Consider the following 21,946-nt stretch of genomic DNA (forward strand, 5'->3'; position numbering starts at 1 on the left):
TGGAGAATTTGCATGGTATGTCTTGCTCTGGAAGTTGTTGATCTTGGGTGGTGCTTGGTTTTAGTGTAGGTATGGAGACGTTTGATGAGCTCCTATCGATTGATGTTCCCTAGAGTCAGGAGTTCTCTGGTGTTCTCAGGATTCGGGCTTAAGCCTCTTGCCTCTGGTTTTTGGTCTTATTCTTAGAGTAGCCTCTAGACATCTCTATCTGTCATTTCCAAGGTGGTTCCCTCTGTTTTAGCTTCTGTTTGCTGGTCTCTTCAGTGTCTAATTTCCTCCCTGATACTAGGGGTGGGTGGACACTTTTGAAGGCTCAGTTGTTCAGTCCTGTTCTGGGAAGGGAGGAACGCTGCAGACGAATATCTCTGGTGTCTGTGGGGAGTGCTTGCAGCGTCTCGGTCACACTGGGTTTGCCCCCGCTCACAGCACGTATGCTGTCCCAGTCTACACTGCACAGGCTCTAGGTTGCTCTGCTGGGAACTGTTCGAGGCCGGCGACGGGTTGTATGCACTTCCCAGGTCTGAGCAGCTCAAGTTCAGGTTCTCAGGAACTCCACAAAGGCACAGACTTGGTTGGGCCTGCGTTTTGTGCCTTCCCTGGTCCGAGAAGCTCAGGGAACCAGGTGTTTGGAGAGCACTGTCTCTGCGACTTATCGCTTCTCCAGTCCCCGGCACTCATTTTTCTCGGTGTACAACTGGCGCACCTTCTCAGGGGGATATCGACCGGCCCGAGCCCAAGAAGTCCTGATTAGCAACAAGCCTGTCTGCAGTTTGTATCAGATGCCTTTCTGGGGCCGCGGTTGCCCGCTCCGGCTCTGACTGCACTCCTGGCCTGTCTCGGCGGGGGATGGGGTATGGGCCAGCCGCAGCTGGCTCACTGTGCTCAGTCCTTTATTCTGTGAGTGGGGCTGGCCGAGTCTTAGGTTAGAGCTTTCCACATTTTCATGGGGAAGCTGTCCCACAGTCTGCTTTGTTCTCCCCAGTTCTCTCAAATTGTTCTCGCGGCATTCAAGCCCAGTCCTCTCTCTAAACAGTTCAGCCGGCTCCTCCCTGCCCAGCCCCCGCTTGCTAATGGCGTATGCAGGTGTCTGCGCTGCTTCTCTGCTGGGAGTTACCGTTTGGTGGGTAATCTGTTGGTTTTAAAAAAAAATCTTAAAAGAAAAAAGAGGGTTATGTGGATCTCTGAGCTTCCAAGGCTCGCCAAAGATTCGCCAGTGAGAGTGTTTCCTGGTGTTTGGAAACTTCTCTCTTTTTAAAGCCTCCCTTCCCGGGACGAAGCTCCATCTTTACTTCTTTTGTTTCGCTTTTTATCTTTTATGTTTCTTCCTACCTCCTTTCGAAGACAATGGGCTGCTTTTCTGGGGGCCTAATGTCCTCTGCCAGCATTCAGAAGTTGTTTTGTGGACTTTACTTCGCGTTCAAATGTTCTTTTGATGAATTTGTGGGGGAGAGAGTGGTCTCGCCGTCCTATTCCTCCGCCATCTTGTTCCTTCTCTCTGATTTAAAATATCTTGACATGGAATATGGCCTTGAAAAATGACATGAAATATTTTACATTTAAAATACAAAAATCTAGGGATATATTTCTTATGTGAAATAACATGTGATTATGGATGAATTACTGAATTTTCTGTTTCATAAATTGAAATCACACCAGATAGTCCTACATGAAAGATAAAATTCTCAGTTTCACATCAGAACCACTACCTGCAGGTTTTAGGACATGAACTATGCAACTCTCTATAATTCACATATGAAAATCTGGGGACAGATTTTTCAATTAAATGTAGGGAATTTTCTGTATATCAAATGGAAGTATAGACATAGAGTTTTCTGCATGATATAGGAAAATCTTGACGTAATTTTCAGATTTCTCATTTGAAAATCTGTGTGCTGCTTTCTTTCATGCAATACAGATTGCTGTGCATTTCATATTTGAAAAATGGCATCGATTTTGCTACAAAAAAATGGAATCTTCTATTTCATATGAGACAATGTGATTTTCATATTTGAGCAGTAAAATTCTCTATATTTCACCAAAAGAATCTTCCGACAAGATATATGGAATCTGGTATACTTCACACTTTAAAATCTGAGGACAGATTTGCTCATATGAATTACAACTGCTACTGCTACTGCTAAGTCAATTCAGTCATGTCTGACTCTGTGTGACCTCATAGATGGAAGCCCACCAGGCTCCCCCGTCCCTGGGATTCTCCAGGCAAGAACACTGAAGTGGGTTGCCATTTCCTTCTCTAATGTGTGAAAGTGAAAAGTGAAAGTGAAGTCGCTCAGTTGTGTCCGACCCCTAGTAACCCCATGGACTGCAGCCCACCAGGCTCCTCCATCCATGGGATTTTCGAGGCAAGAGTACTGAAGTGGCTTGCTATTGCTATTATTCACATTGGAAAACCTGTTTCAGATATTTCACACATAAAATATGGAATTGTCCATGATTCAGAAGAGCTGACTCATTTGAAAAGAACCTGATATTGGGAAAGATTGAAGGCAGGAGAAGGGGATGACAGAGAATGAGATGGTTATATGGCATCATGGCTTAAATGGATATAAGTTTGCTTAAACTCTGAGAGTTGGTAATGGACAGGGAGGCCTGGCGTACTGTGGTCCTTGGGGTCGCTAAAAGTCAGAAACGATTGAGCACCTGAACTGAACTGATGATTCAGAATTTAAGATCTTGGATGAGCAGACAAATAAAGAATCGACTTATTTCTTGTCTGACTGTCTGATACCTGATTTCCCTATTTAAATACATAATTCTGTGTATTTCATTGATGAAAGTCCACGTGAAGTTTTCCCAAATTGAAATACGAAATAAACTCTATGTGTCACATGAAAGTCTGGGTGCAAATATTACTACGGGGAAATGTGTACATCTCTATAGTAACATGTGAATTTCTAGATTTTGGATTCCCCACATGACCTATGGAAATCTGTATATTTCACGTGTAAAAATTTCATGAAATATGGAACCTCAGCAATTAATTCATGAAAATATGAGTGCAGATAGTCTCATGTGATTTTTGGAATCCTCTAAATTTCACATATAAAACCAAGTAACTTACTTTCTGACATGAAATATGGTAGTCTTTAAATTTTTTATTTCACCATTTAGGTGTAGCTATTTCTAGCTGATACATGAAATTCACTGTATATCAATATTTATATCTGCTAGCAGATATACCTCCATGCAATATGGAATTCTCTATATTTCACACATAAAAATGATGAGGACGTTTTTACATGAAATAAGGATTTTTGTTCATTTCACATGAAAAACCAGGGTGCAGATTTTCTGGCAAGACATCTGATCTGTATATGGTTCAGATGTTGGTAATTTGATCTTGGTTCCTCTGCCTTTTCTCAAACCAGCTTGAAAAGACAGAGGAACGAGAGATCAAATTGCCAACATCTGCTGGATCATTGGAAGAGCAAAGCGTTCCAGAAAGACATCTATTTCTGCTTTATTGACTATGCCAAAGCCTTTCACTGTGTGGATCACAGTTTATTCTGTGGAAAATTCTGAAAGAAATGGAAATACTAGACCACCTGACCTGTTTTTCAGAAAAGAGTGAAACAGTTGTCTTAAGATCAACATTCAGAGAATTAAGATTATGGCTTCTGGTCCCATCACTTTATGGGAAATAGATGGGGAAACAGGGGAAAGAGTGTCAGATTTATTTTGGTAGGACTCTAAAATTACGACAGATGATGACTGCAGCCATGAAATTAAAGGATGCTTGCTGCTTGGAGGGAGAGTTATGACCAACCTAGATAGCATAATAAAAAGCAGAGACATGACATTGCCAACAGAAGTCTGTCTACTCAAGGCTATGGTTTTTCCAGTGGTCACGAATGGATGAGAGATTTGGACTGTGAAAAAAGCTGAGTGCTGAAGAATTGATGCTTTTGAACTGTGGTTTTAGAGAAGACTCTTGAGAGTCCCTTCGACTGCAAGGAGAACCAACCAGCCCATTCTAAAGTAGATCAGTCCTGGGTATTCATTTGAAGGACTAATGTTGAAGCTGAAACTCCAGTATGTTGCCACTTCATGTGAAGAGTTGACTCACTGGAAAAGACCTTGATGCTGGCAGGCATTGAGGCCAGGAGGAGAAGGGGATGACAGAGGATGAGATGGCTGGACAGCATCACTGGCTCAATCGACATGAGTTTGTGTAAACTCCGGGAGCTGGTGATTCACAGGAAGGCCTGGAATGTTTCACGGGGTCACAAAGAGTTGTACATGACTGAGCGACTGATCTGAACTGAACTGAGAGTTGATTTGCAAAGGATACCTTTGAACTGGATGCCTTAGTAAAATTCAGATTTTCTTTTACCTACAGCCATCATGGGAATGTATTTCAACATATCAATATGACGAGTTAAATATTTTGTAAAGCTGAAATTCCTGTGAATGAAGAACTATTATTTTTAAAAGTAAATCATAAAGGAGATTTAAAAGAACACACAGATTGCCATTCATCCATAACAGATTGGTAAAAGACATTGTGTGATAAATACAATGGACATCTCAAAGAAGCAATGCAATAGAATTAAATACAACAAAATAAATGGTTTTTCCCGTGGTCACGTATGGATGTGAGAGTTGAACTGTGAAGAATGCTGATCGCCGAAGAATCGATGCTTTTGAAATGTGGTGTTGGAGAAGACTCTTGAGAGTCCCTTACACTGCAAGGAGATCCAGCCAGTCCATTCTAAAGGAGATCAATCCTGGATGTTCATTGAAGGGACTGATGCTAAAGTTGAAACTGCAATACTTTGGCCACCTCATGCGACGAGTTGACTCACTGGAAAAGACTCTGATGCTGGGAAAAGTTGGGGGCGGGAGGAGAAGGGGACGACCGAGAATGAGATGGCTGGATGTCATCACCGACTCTGTGGACATGAGTTTGGGTGTACTCCGGGAGTTGGTGATGGACAGGGAGGCCTGGCGTGCTGTGATTCATGGGGTCGCGGAGAGTTGGACACGACTGAGTGACTGAACTGAACTGAACTGAAAAACAATAGAATATATAAAATGTACAAAAACGTAGCATGGGTCAACCAGACAGAGTTGATTGTTGGTGGTTCTGTTCCACCTCTTTTATGGTAACTTTTCTTTTGGGGAAATTTTTTCTATCATTAGACGTACACATATGTAGCAAAATATAATGTACACTCACTTTAATTTTTATTGATGTTTTCTTAATAAATGTGTTATGAATTTAGATATAGCTTTCTGAGGTTTGCATTGCTTTTGTCATTAAGGTGTACACATTTTCAGTTCTACCTTTGACTTCCAAGATAATGTGAGATTCATTAAAAATATTGATGTTTAAGAAAGGTTATTATACCTTAATACTGAAATTTGGGGGGAATATACTTGCTTTACATTATTTTAATTTCTCCCCTAAAGCAAAATTAGGGAATGCTGCAGTCCTTCAAGTCATAAGCAACAAAACAAGATAGTGATTAAACAGCAACCACATATCTATCTCCATGTTTTTGACTTATTTCTAAATCTGTTCACCCCAGTGCATTAAATAGACTTCCCTGTGCTGTACATATAGATCAAAATATATATGTTTCTGTTGTAATCTCCCATTTGCTACCACCACCAGGTATCTCATCCTTGAGAAGTGTATATTTCTTCTCCATTGCTGTGTCCCTATCTATGCTTCTCATAGAGAATCATCTATTCCAGTTTTACTTAGATCCCACATGTTTGTGTTAATATATGATATTTCGTTTCCTCTTTTGACTTAGCTTCATTGTATCTAAAACTGTCCCTGTCCTTCTACATGTATGCAACTTAGCTGATTTCATTCCATCTTAAGACTCTGGTATGTATGTACCAACTCATTTTATCCATTCCTCTTTAGATGGATATTTTTGTTGCTGCCATGGCCTGCTATTGCAAATATTGTTGCCATCAATATTGAAGTTGTGCATCTTTTGGAATTATGATTTTCCTCATGAAAATTATTGGCAATTATTGGAATTTCTTGATCACATGGTAGCTTTATTCTTATTTCTACGGGAACCCCGTTCTATTCTCCATTTTAATCGATCAATGTGCATTCCTAGCAACAGAACAGGATTGTTCTGTATACTCCACACCATCTCCACAAATGTCTACAGCATTTGTTTTGTGAGGAATTTTATATATATATATATATATTCATTTATATATATATATATATTCATATGTATATGAGTATTCAGAAAAATGTGAGTTGATACCCCCATTGAAGATTTTATTTCCATTTCTCTCACAGTTAGTAATGCTGAGCATATTTTCCAATACTATTGGACATCTGTATGTCTTCTTAGGAGAAATGTCTATTTTATCATCTATTCATTTGTTCCAATTGGTTTGTTTGTTTTGTTATTATTGAGCACATTAGATGCTTCCATATTTTGGAGATTCTTCTGTTGTCATTATCTTCAGCTGCAAATGTTTTTTCCATAATGAGACTTCATTTTTGTCTTGCTTATTGGTTGGTTGTGCCAAATATTTAAGTTTAATTAGGTCTCTTTATTTAATTTCTTTTTAAATTTCCCAAGGAGGTAGGTCAAAAAGAAAAGTTGTTGCTGCATTTCATGTCACAATGTATTCTACCTATTCTTTCCTCAAATATTATTGATTTACAGTTTCTGGCCTTATACGTAGGTCTTTAATCCGTCTTGAATTTGTATTTTCTATGCTGTTAAGGAGTGACTGAACTGAACTGAACTGAAAGGAGTGACTAAATGTGATCCACCGGAGGAGTGAATGGCTAACCACCCCATTATACTTGCTATGGGGCTTCCATGAACTATATAAAAAGGCAGTAAGGTATGACTCCAAAAGATGAGTCTCCCAGGATGGTAGGTGCCAAATATACTGCTTGGGAGGAGCAAAGGGTAATAACTAATGTTTCCAGAAAGCAATAAGTGGTTGCCCCAAAGTGGAAATAAGCCTCATTGTTTATGTGTCTGGAGATGAAAGTAAATGAAATGCTGAAAAGAAAAGTACTGCAGGGCAACCTGGAATGTTAGATCCATGAACAATTTAAATTGAATGGGGTATAATAAGAGATGGCAACAGCCAACACATTGGAAAGACCCTGATTCTGGGAAAGATCAAAGGCAACAGGAGAAGGGGAAAACAAGGATGAGATGATTGGATGGCATCATCTATACAATGGATATGAACTCAGGCAAACTCCAAGTGGTGGTGAAGGACAGGAAGGACTGGCATGCTGCAGTTCATGGCATCCCGAAAGTCAGACACCACTCGGCCACAGAATAACCAGGTGCTGTTCTAACTGTATTGTTTTACTTTTAGCTGTCCAGATTTTCCAGCTTAACTTGTCAAATATAGTTTCTTCTTTCCACTGCATATTGTTGCCTCCTTTGTCATAGATTAGGTGATCATTTGGGCAAGAGATTATCTTAGGGTTTACTATCTGTTCGATTGGATTTAATCTAAATATTGTGCCAATTGCATGCCATGATTTTTATAGACTGAAGTGAGGAAACCTGAGTCCTGCAGCTCAGTTTTTCTCTCTTCAGTTTGCCTGGTTAATCAGTCTTTGTGTTTCCATCAAGTTGTAAAGTTTTTCTTGTTGTTGTTCTATTTCTGTGGAAAATGTCATTAGTAATTTAATCGTGATGACATTGCATCTGTAAACTCTTCTTTATAGTGTAGCCATTTTCACATATTGATTTTTATAGTCCAAAGAATATATATCTCTCATTTCATTTGTGTCTAATCCATACCTTATTCTTTTCGGGTTACGAGTCTTTTCTCTGGTTAGGTGGGCTGATTCCCAAGGATTTTATTTTTCTTGTTACAATGGTGAATCAGATTGTTTCCTTAATTTTTGGTTTTGGTTTTCTCTGGTCATTTATAGTCATGCAGGAGATTTCTTCCTGTTTATTTCTTTTCCCAACAACTTTCATAAAGTCATTGTCTATTAATTTTCTGGTGCAATCTTAGGAGTCTCTGAAACAGAAACTTCTGTCAGCAAACAGTGCCGGTTTTACCTCTTATTTTTCAGTTTGCTGGTAATTTTTTTTTCCTTCACTGATTGCTGTAGCTAGGAGTCCCAAGATTAGTTGAACAACAGTGATGAGAGTGGCAAATTTTGTCTTTTTCACAACCTTAGGCAACATACTTTCAGGTTCCACCTCTGAGAAACATCGTAGTGATGGGTTTATTCATACATGGACTTTATTAAGTTGAAGATGATCCTTTCTGTTCCCACTTCCTGTACAGCTTTTATCATAAATGAGTCCTTAATTTTGTCAAAAGTGTTTTCTGTATCTGTATTTTAGATGCGTTCAAGACCTCTCCTTGGAAACTTTTATTATCTTTCATTGGTCTTTTCTCCTCTGGCCACCTGATGCAAAGTGTTGTCTCATTAAAGAATGCTCTGATACTGGGAAAAATTGAAGGTAAAAAGAGAAGTGGGTAGCAGATGATGAGAGGGTTAGATAGCATCACAAACCCTATGGACATGACTCTGAACAAATTCTGGGAGATAGGGAATGTAAGACTGATGGGACACAGTCCATGGGGTGACAAAGGGATGGGCATGAATTACTGACTGAACAACAATAGCAAAACATTCTTTCCTGTTATTTACAGTAGTAGATATCCGTGACTACTTCATTTTCTATCCCACCATACCCTATCTATATCTCGGTTGCACTAATTTCACCACATACCATGCAAAGATTCAGCCAAATTTGCTGTCATTATTGTCCCACAAATGGTCCAAAATTTATGTGATTTCTCAACTACACATGATCCAGTGGTCTCCCAAACATTCTCCAGCATCCATTTATGTTCCTCAGAAACTCTCTACTTTGCTATAGCCAGAGAAAATTGTCACTCACTAGCTAAGTCATGCGCTAGAAAGCAAGTTCTTGAGAATAAATACCCTTTCAGGATTCTGTATTCTAACTTCGTCTCAGTCTTCACATTGTTCGTTTGTCCCATTTCTTCAGTCACACTGAAATTTCAGGCTGTGTTCTGTTCTTCTCAGTCTCACTGTCTGTGCAGAGACGGTTCTTCTGTCTTATTTGATTTTCCTTTTATGATTAATGTCTGTGAGATCTTATTTTAAATTCCACTGAAACTTTTTTTCACTTTACAGATCATTTTGAGATTTTAAATTTAGATTAACCTGATTGACGAGCTTTGATAGACTGTCCTCTCCAAAAGGAATACATTATGACAACGCACATCTATTTTAGCTTGTGATTTACTTGCCTGTTTTCAGGCATAAAGGATTGTATTTGAATAATACAATCTGAATGGGTGTGCAAATTAGTCACTTACTGAGTCATGCCCAACTCTGCAACCTCATGGACTGCAGTCCATCAGGCTCATCTATCCATGCACTTTTCCAGGCAAAGATACTGGAGTGGGTAGCATTTCCTTCTCCTGGAAAACATGAACAGTGGAACTAATAAGAAATCAAAATTTTAACTGATAAAATTTAATAAATTCTGAACTTGAAGAGTTAATTCCCTCAAAAGAAAAAAAGTATCTTGATTGCAAGCTAAAATCACCAACTTTTGTTGTCTGTCCCAAAATCAGGTAAGAAAAAATCATCAGCTTTTCTGAAAAGCATATTTTTCAATTATTAATATGACTAAGGAATATTTAAAAAAAGCAAAAAGAAACCTCAGAGACCTATATCATAGATAGTAAATAGAGGCAAATAATGGCATTTCTCTTCAAGACTAATTGAGGCTAGAATATGAATCTTTCTCACTTTCTTTTTCTTGGTGAATGTTATTTGGCATTCCTAGTGGTAAATTTTCTTCAAGATACCTTAAATCCAGGTCCATAGTTGTTTTTCAAGTGAATTATTGGTGAGGATTTTCAGGAGAAAGGAATGAGGGAAGTAAGATACAGCAGAGTGAAACTAAATCCAATCTCAGTTGGAGGCAAAACTGCACTGGGTGTAGAATTTCTACATCAAATGTATCAGTTCAGTTTAGGTCAGTTCAGTCGCTCAGTCGTGTCTGGCTCTTTGCGACCCCATGAATCACAGCGCGCCAGGCCTCCCGGTCCATCACCAACTCATGTGTAAATATGTATATTTTACAAACGAACATACTAGTGCAAGTTTTCATCTTCATATTTGGAATTCTCGATTTATCAAATATGAAAAACCTGAATCAATGTTTTCTGACAACACGTGAAACTTTGCATATTTGGACAAAGAAAGGCTGGTGAAATTTTATCTGAAATACGAACTGTGAATTTCACATATAGCATTATAGGTTCAGTGTTGAGACCTGAAATAGAGTTGTGTGTGTGTGTGTGTTTTTCTTAAATAGGAGAACATGTGGATACATTCTCAAACATGTAATTAGAAAATCTGAATGCTTATAAACAAGACTGCACAAAGATATTCATACATATGTTATGGACCTTTGATATTTTGCATATGAAAATATAACTTCATATTTTCAAGCATGAAGCGTGACATTCCTATATTTTTAATTTGGTAATCTGAGTGCAGAGGGCATATTATTCTAATGAACTGTGGAATGAACACTATTTCACATTTGAAAAGTTGAACACAACATTTAATTATATAAGTTTGGAATTTTCTGTGCATGATAAATGAACAACGGAGCTGCAATTTTAACACGGAATTTTGAATTCTCTACATTTCAAATATGAATAACTGGGCATCAGATATTCTCCCTGAAATATGGAATACTGCATATTTCACATATGAAATTGTGAACATATCTTATCTTACAAGTAATATGAAGACTTTTCAACGTGACACATGAAAAGCTGCACTCTGATTTTCCTACATGAAATATGGAAATCTCTCTGTTTAGCGTAAGAAAACCTGGACACAAATTACCTTTCAGTTCAGTTTGGTTCAGTCGCTCAGCCGTGTCCAACTCTTTGCGACCCCATGAACCACAGCACACCAGGCCTCCCTGTCCATCACCAACTCCCGGAGTTTACTCAAACTCATGTCCATCGAGTCGGTGATGCCATCCAGCCATCTCATTCTCTGTCGTCCCCGTCTCCTCCTACCCCCAATCCCTCCTAGCATCAGACTCTTTTCCAGTGAGTCAACGCGTCACATGAGGTGGCCAAAGTATAACATAGATAAACTTCTGTATGTTTTGCATGAGAAAATCTGGGGACACATTCTCTACTGAAACATGACTTTTTCTACATTCAAAATATAAAATTTTGGGCATAGTATTTTTGTTGAACAAGAAATATAACATCCTTGTGTATAACTAACATGTGAGAATCTAGACACAACTTATCCTACATGAAAAACGGAATACTCTTTCACATTTAAAACGTGGGTGGGATTTTCTTTTCCTCTGTGACCAATAACATTCTCTGTATTTCACATATGAAAATTTAGACAAAAAAAAAAAAAATAGGTGAAATTTGGAAATGTTTATATTTCCCAGGCAAAATTCTAAAATCAGTCATCCCAAATGCAACTCTGTGTATTTTACAGATAGCATGACATTTTTTCTCTGTTTTTACATACAAAATTTTATGTTGATATTCACATAAGAAAAGCAACTATCTGGTTCTCCTGTATGATGAACACTGTGTAAAAATGTTCCGTCATGAAATGTAGAATTTTTTACATTCCACATAAAAAAATCTTGGTGCTGATTTTCCAACGTGAAAGGTAGAATCCTTATATTTCACACTTGGAAACCTGGGAGTGACTAGCGGTCTCTGGATAATGGAGTTTTCTATGTTCATGTGTGTTAATCTAAGTTCAATAATTCCTATATGAAATATGATATTCTCTCTGTACACAGATGAAAATCCTAGTGCAGAATGTTATGAAATATGGTTTTCTCTGCATATGACATATGGCAATGTAATCACAGCTTTTCTTAAGTGAAATTTGGAATCATCTACATTTCATATTGAAAATGGAGTCTCATAATTTCCATAATGAAGTATGGAATACTCTGTATTTCACATATGAACATCCGCTCGAGGATATTCCGACATGTGATGTGTACTTTTCTATATTTCATATTCCAAATCTGGGCAGTAATTTTCTAACGATTTTTCATTATTACACGTGTGAAAATCTGACTATCTGGAATAAGCTACATTTCTTTTTTATTTTTATTTTATTTTATTTTACCTTATATTATTGTTTTGGTTTTGCCATACTTTGACTTGAATCTGCCCCTGGTATGCATGTGTTCCCCATCTTGAACCCTCCTCCAACATCCCTCCCCATCTCATTTCTCTGGTTCATTTCAGTGCACCAGCCCCGAGCATCCTGTTTCATGCATCGAACCTGGACTGGCGATTCATTTCACATATGATAATATACATGTTTCAATGCCATTCTCCCAAATCATCCCACCCTCGCCCTCTCCCAGAGAGCCCAAAAGACTATTCTATACATCTGTGTCTCTTTTGCTGTCTCCTATACAGGGTTATCACTATAATCTTTATGAATGCCATATATATGCATTAGTATACTGTAATGATGTTTTTCATTCTGGCTTACTTCACTCTTTATAATAGGCTCCAGTTTCTTCCACCTTATTAGCACTCATCCAAATGCATTCCTTTTAATGTCTGAGTAATACTTCATAGTGCATATGTACCACAGCTTTCTTATCCATTTATCTGCAGATGGACATCCAGGTTGCCTCCATGTCCTGACTTTTATACACAGTGCTGCGATCAACATTGGAGTACATGTGTATCTTTCAATTCTAGTTTTCTCAGTGTGAATGCCCAGGAGTGCAATTGCTGGGTCGTATGGAAGTTCTATTTCCAGTTTTTTAAGGAATCTCCAGACTGTTCTCCATAGTGGTTGCACTAGTTTGCATTCCCACCAACAGTGTAAGAGGGTTGCCTTTTCTCCACACCCTCTGCAGCATTTTTTGCTTGTAGACCCTTGGATAGCAGCCATTCTGACTGGCGTGAAATGGTACTTCATTGTGGTTTTGAATTGCATTTCTCTGATTATGAGTGATGTTCATCATCTTTTCATATGTTTGCTAGCCATCTGTATGTCTTCTTTGGAGAAATGTCTCTTTAGTTCTTTGGCTCATGTTTTGATTAGGCCATTTATTTTTCTGGAGTTGAGCTCAGGATTTGCTTGCATATGTTTCAGATTAATTGTCAGTTGCTTCATTTGCTATTATTTTCTCCCATTCTGAAGGCTGTCTTTTCACCTTGCTTATAGTTTCCTTTGCTGTGCAGAAGCTATTAATTTTCATTAGGTCCTATTTGTTTATTTTTGGTTTTATTTCCAATATTCTGGGAGGTGGGTCATGGAGGATCCTGATGTGATTTATGTCGTAGGGTGTTTTGCCTATGTTCTCCTCTAGGAGTTTTATAGTTTCTGGTCTTACATTTAGATCTTTAATCCATTTTGAGTTTATTTTTGTGTATGGTGTTAGGGAGTGGTCTAGTTTAATTCTTTTACAAGTGACTGACCAGTTTTCCCAGTACCACTTTTTAAGTAGATTGTCTTTTCTCCATTGAATATTCTTGCCAACTGTGTCAAAGATAAGGTGTCCCTAGGTGCATAGATTTATATCTGGGCTTTCTATTTTCTTCCATTGATCTATATTTCTGTCTTTATGCCAGTACCATACTGTATTGATGACTGTGGCTTTGTAGTAGAGCCTAAAGTCCGGCAGGTTGATTACCCCAGTTCCATTCTTCTTTCTCAAGATTGCTTTGGCTATTCGAAGTTTTTTGTATTTCTATACAAATAGTGATATTATTTGTTCTAGCTCTGTGAAAAATAATGTTGGTAGCTTTATTGGGATTACATTGAACCTAAAAATTACTTTGGGTAATATATTCATTGTCGCAAAATTTATTCTTCCAATCCATGAACAGGGTATATGTCTCCATCTATTAGTGTCCTCTCTGATTTCTATCATCAGTGTTTTTTAGTTTTCTATATATAGGGTTTTTTGTTTCTTTAAGTAGATATATCCCTAAGTATTTTATTTTTTCTGTTGCAGTGAATGGAATTATTTCCTTATTTTCTCTATTTTCTCATTATTAGTGAATAGGAATGCAAGAGATTTCTGTGTGTTGATTTTATATCCTGCAACTTTACTGTATCCTTTGATTAGCTCTAGTAGTTTTCTGGTAGATTCTTAAGGGTTTTCTGTGTAGAGGATAAGGTCATCTTCAAACACTAAGAGTTTTATGTTTATTCAAATTTGGATCCGTCTTATGTGTTTTTCTGCCCTGGTTGCTGTGACCAAAACTTCCAGAGCTATCTTGAATAGTAGTAGTGAGAGTGGGCGCCCTTGCCTTTTTCCTGACTTCAGGGAAACGCTTTCAATTTTTCACCATTGTGAATAATGTTTGCTGAGGATCTGTCTTCCTTCTATTCCTGCCTTCTGGAGGGATTTGATCATAAATGGATGCTGAATTTTGTCAAAGACTTTCTCTGCATCTATTGAGATAATTATATGGTTTTTATTTTTCATTTTGTTAATGTGGTGTATTACATTGTTTGACTTGCGGATATTGAAGAATCCTTGCATTTCAAATATGCAAAGTTTCATGTGTTTTAATGAAACATTCATTCAGATTTTCATATATGATGTATCAAGAATTCTATATATGAAGATAAAAATCTGCACTAGGAATTTCATATGTAAAATATACACAATTATACATTTGATGTAGAAAATTCTGCACCCAGTGCAATTTCGCCTCCACTTGAGATTAGATTTAGTTTCACTCTGCTGTATCTTGCTTAGCTCATTTCGTTTCTCCTGAAAATCCTCACCAATAATTCACTTGAAAAACAGGACCATGATTTAAGGGAACTTGATGAAAAATTACCACTGGAAATGCCAAATAACATTCACCAAGAAAAAGAAAGTGAGAAAGATTCATATTCTAGCCTCAATTTCTCTTGAAGAGAAATGCCATTATTTGCTATTTCTTTTTACTTTCCTTTGTATATTCTTAGCCATATTAAAAATGGAAAAAAATATGCTCTTCAGATAAGCTAATGATTTTTATTTAACCTGATTGTGGGATAGACAACAAAAGTTGGTGATTTTAACTTGCAATCAAGATACTCTTTTCCTTTCAGGTGAATTCTTTCTGCAAATTCAGAATTTATTAGCTGAAAAATTATATTTCGTAGTTCCAGTATTCTTGTTTCCCTGGAGAAGGAAATGGCAATCCACTCCAAAATCTTTGCCTGGAAACGTCCATGGGCAGACGAGTTTGTTGGGCTGCAGTCCATGAGTTTGCAGAGTTGGGCATGATTCAGTGACTAAGATGCACATCAATTCAAGTTGTATTATTAAAATACAATCATTTACGCCTGAATAGAGGCGAGTAGAATCACAGCAAAAATAGATGCGGGTTGTCATAATTTATTCCTTTTGGAGAGGACAGTCTATTAAAGCTCATCGAAAAGGTCAATCTAAAGTTAAAATCACAAAATGCTTTGTAAAGTGAAAAAGAACTTCCTGAGGAATTTAAAATAAGATCTCACAGACATTAATTAAAAAGAAAAATCAAGGAAAAGAGAAAACAGTGTTAGCACAGACACTGAGACTGAGAAAAACAGAACACAGACTGAAACTTCAGTGTGACTGAAGAAATGGGACAAACCAACAATGTGAAGACTGTGACAAAGTTAGAATACAGAATCCTGACAGGACATTTATTCTCAAGAACTTGTTATTTAGCGCATTGCTTCACTAGTGAGTGAAAATTTTCTCTGGCTATAGCAAGATAGGAAGGAACATAAATGGATGCTGGAGAATGGCTCGGAGACCACTGGATCATGTGTAGTTGAGAAATCACATAAATTTCGCACCATTTGTGGGACAATAATGACAGCAAATGTGGCTGAATCTTTGCATGGTACGTGGTGAAATTAGTGCAATTGATATATAGATAGGGTATTGTGGGAGAGAAAATGAAGTAGTCACTAATAACTACTACTGTCAGTAACAGGAAAGAATGTTTTGCTATTGTTGTTCAGTCAGTTATTCATGCCCATCCCTTTGTCACCCCATGGACTGTGTCCCATCAGTCTTACATTCCCTTCTCCCAGAATTTGTTCAGACTCATGTCCACAGAGTTGGTAATGCTATCTAACCCTCTCATCATCTGCTACCCACTTCTCTTTTTACTTCAAATTTTCCCAGTATCAGAGCATTCTCTAATGAGACAACACTTTGCATCAGGTGGCCAGAGGAGAAAGAACACTGAAAGATAACAAAACTTTCCAAAGAGAACTCTTGAAGACATCTAAAATATAGATGCAGAAAGCAACTTTGACACAATTAAACACTTATTTATGTAAAAGGCAGAACAGGACGTGGGAACAGACATGATCATCTTCAAATTAATAAAGGCCATGTATGTATAAACCCAACACTAAAATGCTTCTCCTAGGTGAAAACTGAAAGCATGTTGCCTAAGGTCATGAAAAAGACAAAGTTTGCCACCCTCACGACTGCTATTCAACATAATCTTGGGACTCCTAGCTACAGCAATCAGTGAAGAAGAAGAAGAAAAAAATTACCAGCAAACTGAAAAAGAAGAGGTAAAACTGTCACCTTTTTTTGACATTAGTTATTGTGTCAGAGAATCCTAAGATGGCAACAGAAAATTAATAACAATGATTTTAGGGAAGTTGTTGGATAAAAAATAAACAGGAAGAAATCACCTTCATTCCTATAAATTACAAAAGAAAACCAAAAACAAAAAATTAAGGAAATAATCTGATTCATCATTGTAACAGGAAAAATAAAATACTTGGGAATAACCCTGCCGAAACAGAAAAAGGAGTATTGTGCCGAAAGAATAAGGTATGGATGATCCAAATAAAAGATGTCACATCCTTTGGAGAGGGTGCAGAGAAAAGGGGGCCCTCTTACACTGTTGGTGGGAATGCAAACTAGTACAGTCACTGTGGAGAACAGGGTGGAGAATCCTTTAAAAACTGGAAAAATAATGCTGCCATACGACAGAGCAATCCCATTGCTGGGGATACACTGAGGAAACCAGAATTGAGAAAGAGGTGTGTACCCCAATGTTCATTGCAGCACTGCTTACAACCTCCAGGACTTGGAAGCAACCGAGATAGCCATTGGTAGATGAATGGATAAGAAAGCTTTGGTACATATACACAATGGAATATTACTCAGCTATTAAAAAGAATGCATTTGAATCAGTTCTAATGAGGTGGATGAAACTGGAGCCTATTATATAGAGTAAACTAAGTCAGAGAGAAAAACACCAATACAGAATAATAACACATAAAGAATTTAGAAAAATGGTAACAATGGCCCTGTATTTGAGACTGCACAAGATTCAGTTCAGTTCCGTTCAGTTCAGTTGCTCATTCGTGTCCGACTCTTCGCGACCCCATGAATCACAGCATGCCAGTCCTCCCTATCCATCACCAACTCCCGGAATTCACTTAAACTCATGGTAACAGAGTCGGTGATGCCATCCGGCCATCTCATTCTCTGTCGTCCCCTTCTCCTCCCGCCCCCAACCTTTCCTAGCATCAGAGTCTTTTCCAGTGAGTCAACTCGTCGCATGAGGTGGCCAAAGTATTTCAGTTTCAGCTTTAGCATCACACAGATGTAAAAAACAGGCTTTTGGGCTCGGTGGGAGCAGGCGAGGGTGGGATGATTTGAGAGAATAGCATTGAAATGTGTATGTACCATATATGAAATAGATCACCAGTCCAGGTTTGATGCATGAGACAGGGTGAGCAGGTCTGGTGTACTGGAATGACCCTGACGGATGGGATGGAGAGGGAAGTTGGAGGGGGTTCAGGATGGAGAACACATGTACACCCATGGTTGATTCATGTCAATGTATGGCTAAAACACTACAATATTTTAAGGTAATCAGCCTCCAAATAAAATAGATAAGTTAATTTTTTTAAAAAGGTGACAGAAATGGAATGAGAGCTATACTATTCTTTGGACTGTAAAAATCAATATGTGAAAATGACTACACTACAAAAGGAGTTTAAAAAATTAGTGTCATCCCTAATAAAATACCAATGACATTTTTCACAGAATAGAACCAAAAAAAAAAAAAATCTTTACGACTTGATGGAAACACAAAGATTTTGAATAACCACGCAAACTTGAGAAAGAAAAACTGAGTTTCAGGACTCCTCACTTCAGTCTATACAAAAAACATATAGTTTTGAACATGGCATGCAATTAGCACAATATTGGGATTAAAGCCAATGGAACATATAGAAAACCCTAAACTAATCTCTTGCCCAAATGATCACTTAATCTTTGACAAAGAAGGCAACAATATGCAATGGAAAGAAGATAATATATTTTACAAGGTAAGCTGGAAAATCAGGACAGCTAAAAGTATTAGAATACAGTTAGAAAACGACCTGGTCATTCTTCTGTGGCCGAGTCGTGTCTGAATTTTTGGGATGCCATGAACTGCAGCATGACAGTCCTTCCTGTCCCTCACCACCTCTTGAAATTTTCCCGAGTTCATACCCATTGCATAGGTGATGCCATCCAATCATCTCATCCCTGTTTCCCCCTTCTCCTGCTGCTTTCAATCTTTTCCAGGATATTTTCCAATGAGCTAGCTATTGCCATCTCTTTTTATACGTCATTCAATTTAAATTGTTCATGGATCTAAAATTCTAGGTTACCTTGCAATACTGTTCTTTACAGCCTTCTGTTTTAATTTCATCGCTAGACATATAAAATGAGGTTTATTTCCACTTTATGGCAACCACTTACTGCTTTCTGTAAAAGTTAGTTATTAACCTCCGCTCCTCCCAACTAGCATATTAGGCACGTACCCAAAAAAAAAGATGTCCTTTTCATTATAGGGGACTGGAATGCAAAAGTAGGAAGCCAAGCAACACCTAGAGTAACAGCAAATTTGGCCTTGGAGCACGAAATGAAGCAGGGCAAAGTCTAATAGAGTATTGCTAAGAGAACACACTGGTCATCGCAAACACCCTCTTCCAACAACACAAGAGAAGACTATACACATGGGCATCACCAGATGTTCAACACCGAAATCAGATTGATTATATTCTTTGCAGCCAAAGATGGAGAAGCTCTATAGAGTTAGCAAAAACAAGACCAGGAGCTGAATGTGACTCAGATTATGAACTCCTTTAAGTCTGAACTGACAAATTCAGACTTAAATTGAAGAAAGTAGGGCACACCACTAGACTATTCAGATATGACCTAAAACAAATCCCTTATAATTATACAGGCAAAGTGAGAAATAGATTTAAGGGACTAGATCTGATAGATAGAGAGCCTGAGGAACTATGGATGGAGGTTCGTGACATTGTACAAGACACAGGGACCAAGACCTCCCCATGTAAAAGAAATGTAAAATAACAAAATGGCTGTCGGAGGAGGGCTTACAAATAGCTGTGAAAAGAAGAGAAGCGAAAAGCAAAGGAGAAAAGGAAAGATATAAGCATCTGAATGCAGAGTTCCAAAGAATAGCAAGGAGAGATATGAAAGCCTTCCTCAGTGATCAATGCAAAGAAATAGAGGAAGAGGAAAACAACAGAACAGGAAAAGCAAGAGACCTTTTCAAGAAAATTAGAGATATCAAGGGCACGTTTCATGCAAAAATGGGCTTGATAAAGGACAGAAATGGTATGGACCTAACAGAAGCAGAAGATATTAAGAGGAGGTGGCAAGAATACACAGAAGAACTGTACAAAAAAGATCTTCACAATGAAGATAAACACGATGGCGTGATCACTCACCTGGAGCCAGACATCTTAAAATGTGAAGTCAAGCAGGCCTTAGAGAGCATCACTACCAACAAAGCTAGTGGAGGTGATGGAATTCCAATTGAGTTACTTCAAATCTTGAAAGATGATGCTGTGAAAGTGCTGCACGCAATATGCCAGCAAATTTAGAAAATTCAGCTGTGGCCACAGGACTGGAAAAGGTCAGTTGTCATTCCAATCTCAAAGAAAGGGAATGCCAAAGAATGCTCAAACCACTGTACAATTGCACTCATCTCACACACTAGTAAAGTCATTCTCAAAATTCTCCAAGTCAGGCTTCAGCAATATATGAACCGTGAACTTCCAGATGTTCAAGCAGGTTTTAGAAAAGGCAGAGAAACCAGAGACCAAATTGCCAACATCCGCTGGATCATGGAGAACGCAAGAGAGTTTCAGAAAAACATCTATTTCTGCTTCATTGACTATGCCAAAGCCTTTGACTGTGTGGATCACAGTAAACTGTGTAACATTCTGAAAGAGATGGTTATATGAGACCACCTGATCTGCCTCTTGAGAAAACTTTATGCAGGTCAGGAAGCAACAGTTAGAAATGGACATGGAAAAACAGACTGGTTCCAAATAGGAAAAAGGAGTACATCAAGGTTGTATATTGTCACCCTGCTTATTTAACTTATATGCAGACTACATCATGAGGCACGCTGTGCTGGAATCAAGGTTGCCAGGCAAAATATCAATAACCTCAGATATGCAGATGACACCCCCCTAATGCCAGAAAGTGAAGAGGAAATCAAAAGCCTCTTGATGAAAGTGAAAGGAGAGTGAAATATTTGGCTTGAAGTTCAACATTAAGAAAGCAAAGATCATGGCATCTGGTTCATGGGAAATAGATGGGGAAACAGTGGAAACAGTGTCAGACTTTATTTTTTTGGGCTCCAAAATCACTGCAGATGCTGATTGCAGCCAGGAAATTAAAAGACTCTTACTGTTTGGAAGGAAAGTTATGACCAACCTCGATAGCATTTTAAAAAGCAGAGACATTAGTTTGCTAACCAAGGTCCATCTAGTGAAGGCTATGGTTTATCCCTTGGTCATGTATGGATGTGAGAGTTGGAGTGTGAAGAAAGCTGATCACCGAAGAATTGATGTTTTGAACGGTGGTGCTGGAGAAGACTCTTGAGAGTCCCCTGTACCGCCAGGAGATACAACCAGTCTTTTCTAAAGGAGATCAATCCTGGGTGTTCATTGGAAGGACTGATGCTAATGCTGAAACTTCCATACTTTGGCCACCTCATGCGATGAGCTGACTCACGGGAAAAGAGTCTGATGTTAGGAGGGTTTGGGGGTGGGAGGAGAAGGGGACGACAGAGAATGAGATGGCTGAATTGCATCACCGACTCGATGGACATGAGTTTGTGTGAACTCTTGGAGTTGGTGATGGACAGGGAGGTATGGCGTCCTGTGATTCATGGGGTCGCAAAGAGTCGGACACGACTGGGTGAATCAACTGAACTGAACTGAAGTGAACCATCCTGATAGACTAAATTTTTGGTGTCACACCTGGTTGTCTTTTTTGTACAGTTCATAGAGGTCCCGTAGCAAGTATAATGGGGTGATTTGCATTCCCTCCTCCAGTGGATCACATTTAGTCTCTCCTTAGCACCATAGGATAGGACAAATTCCAGATAGTTTAAAGATCTACATATAAGGCCAGAAAATGTTAATCAATAATATTTGAGGAAAGCATCGTTAAAATACATTGTGATATGAAGTGCAGCAGCATTTTTATTTTTTGACCTACCTCCTTGGGTAATGAAAATAAAACCAAAAATATATAAAGAGATATAATTAAAATTAGATATTTTTCACAGGAAACCAATAAGCAAGACAGAAATGAAGTCTCATTATGGGAAAAACATTTGCAACTGACAATAATGACAACAGAAGAGTCTCCAACATATGGAAGCAGCTCATGTGGCTTAATAACAGCAAAATGAACAACCCAAATGGAACAAATGAACAGATGATGAAATAGACATTTCTTCTAAAATACATACAGATGTCCAATAAATTTGTAAAGATCAGCATCACTAACTGTGAGAGAAAGGGAAATAAAGTCTTCAATGGTTGTATCAACTCAAATTTGTCTAAATAACCATTATCAAAGAA

The sequence above is a fragment of the Moschus berezovskii genome, chromosome Y (genome assembly GCF_049115385.1).
Source record: "Moschus berezovskii isolate FMDL1 chromosome Y, NW_MosBer_1.0, whole genome shotgun sequence".
Taxonomy (NCBI): Eukaryota; Metazoa; Chordata; class Mammalia; order Artiodactyla; family Moschidae; genus Moschus; species Moschus berezovskii.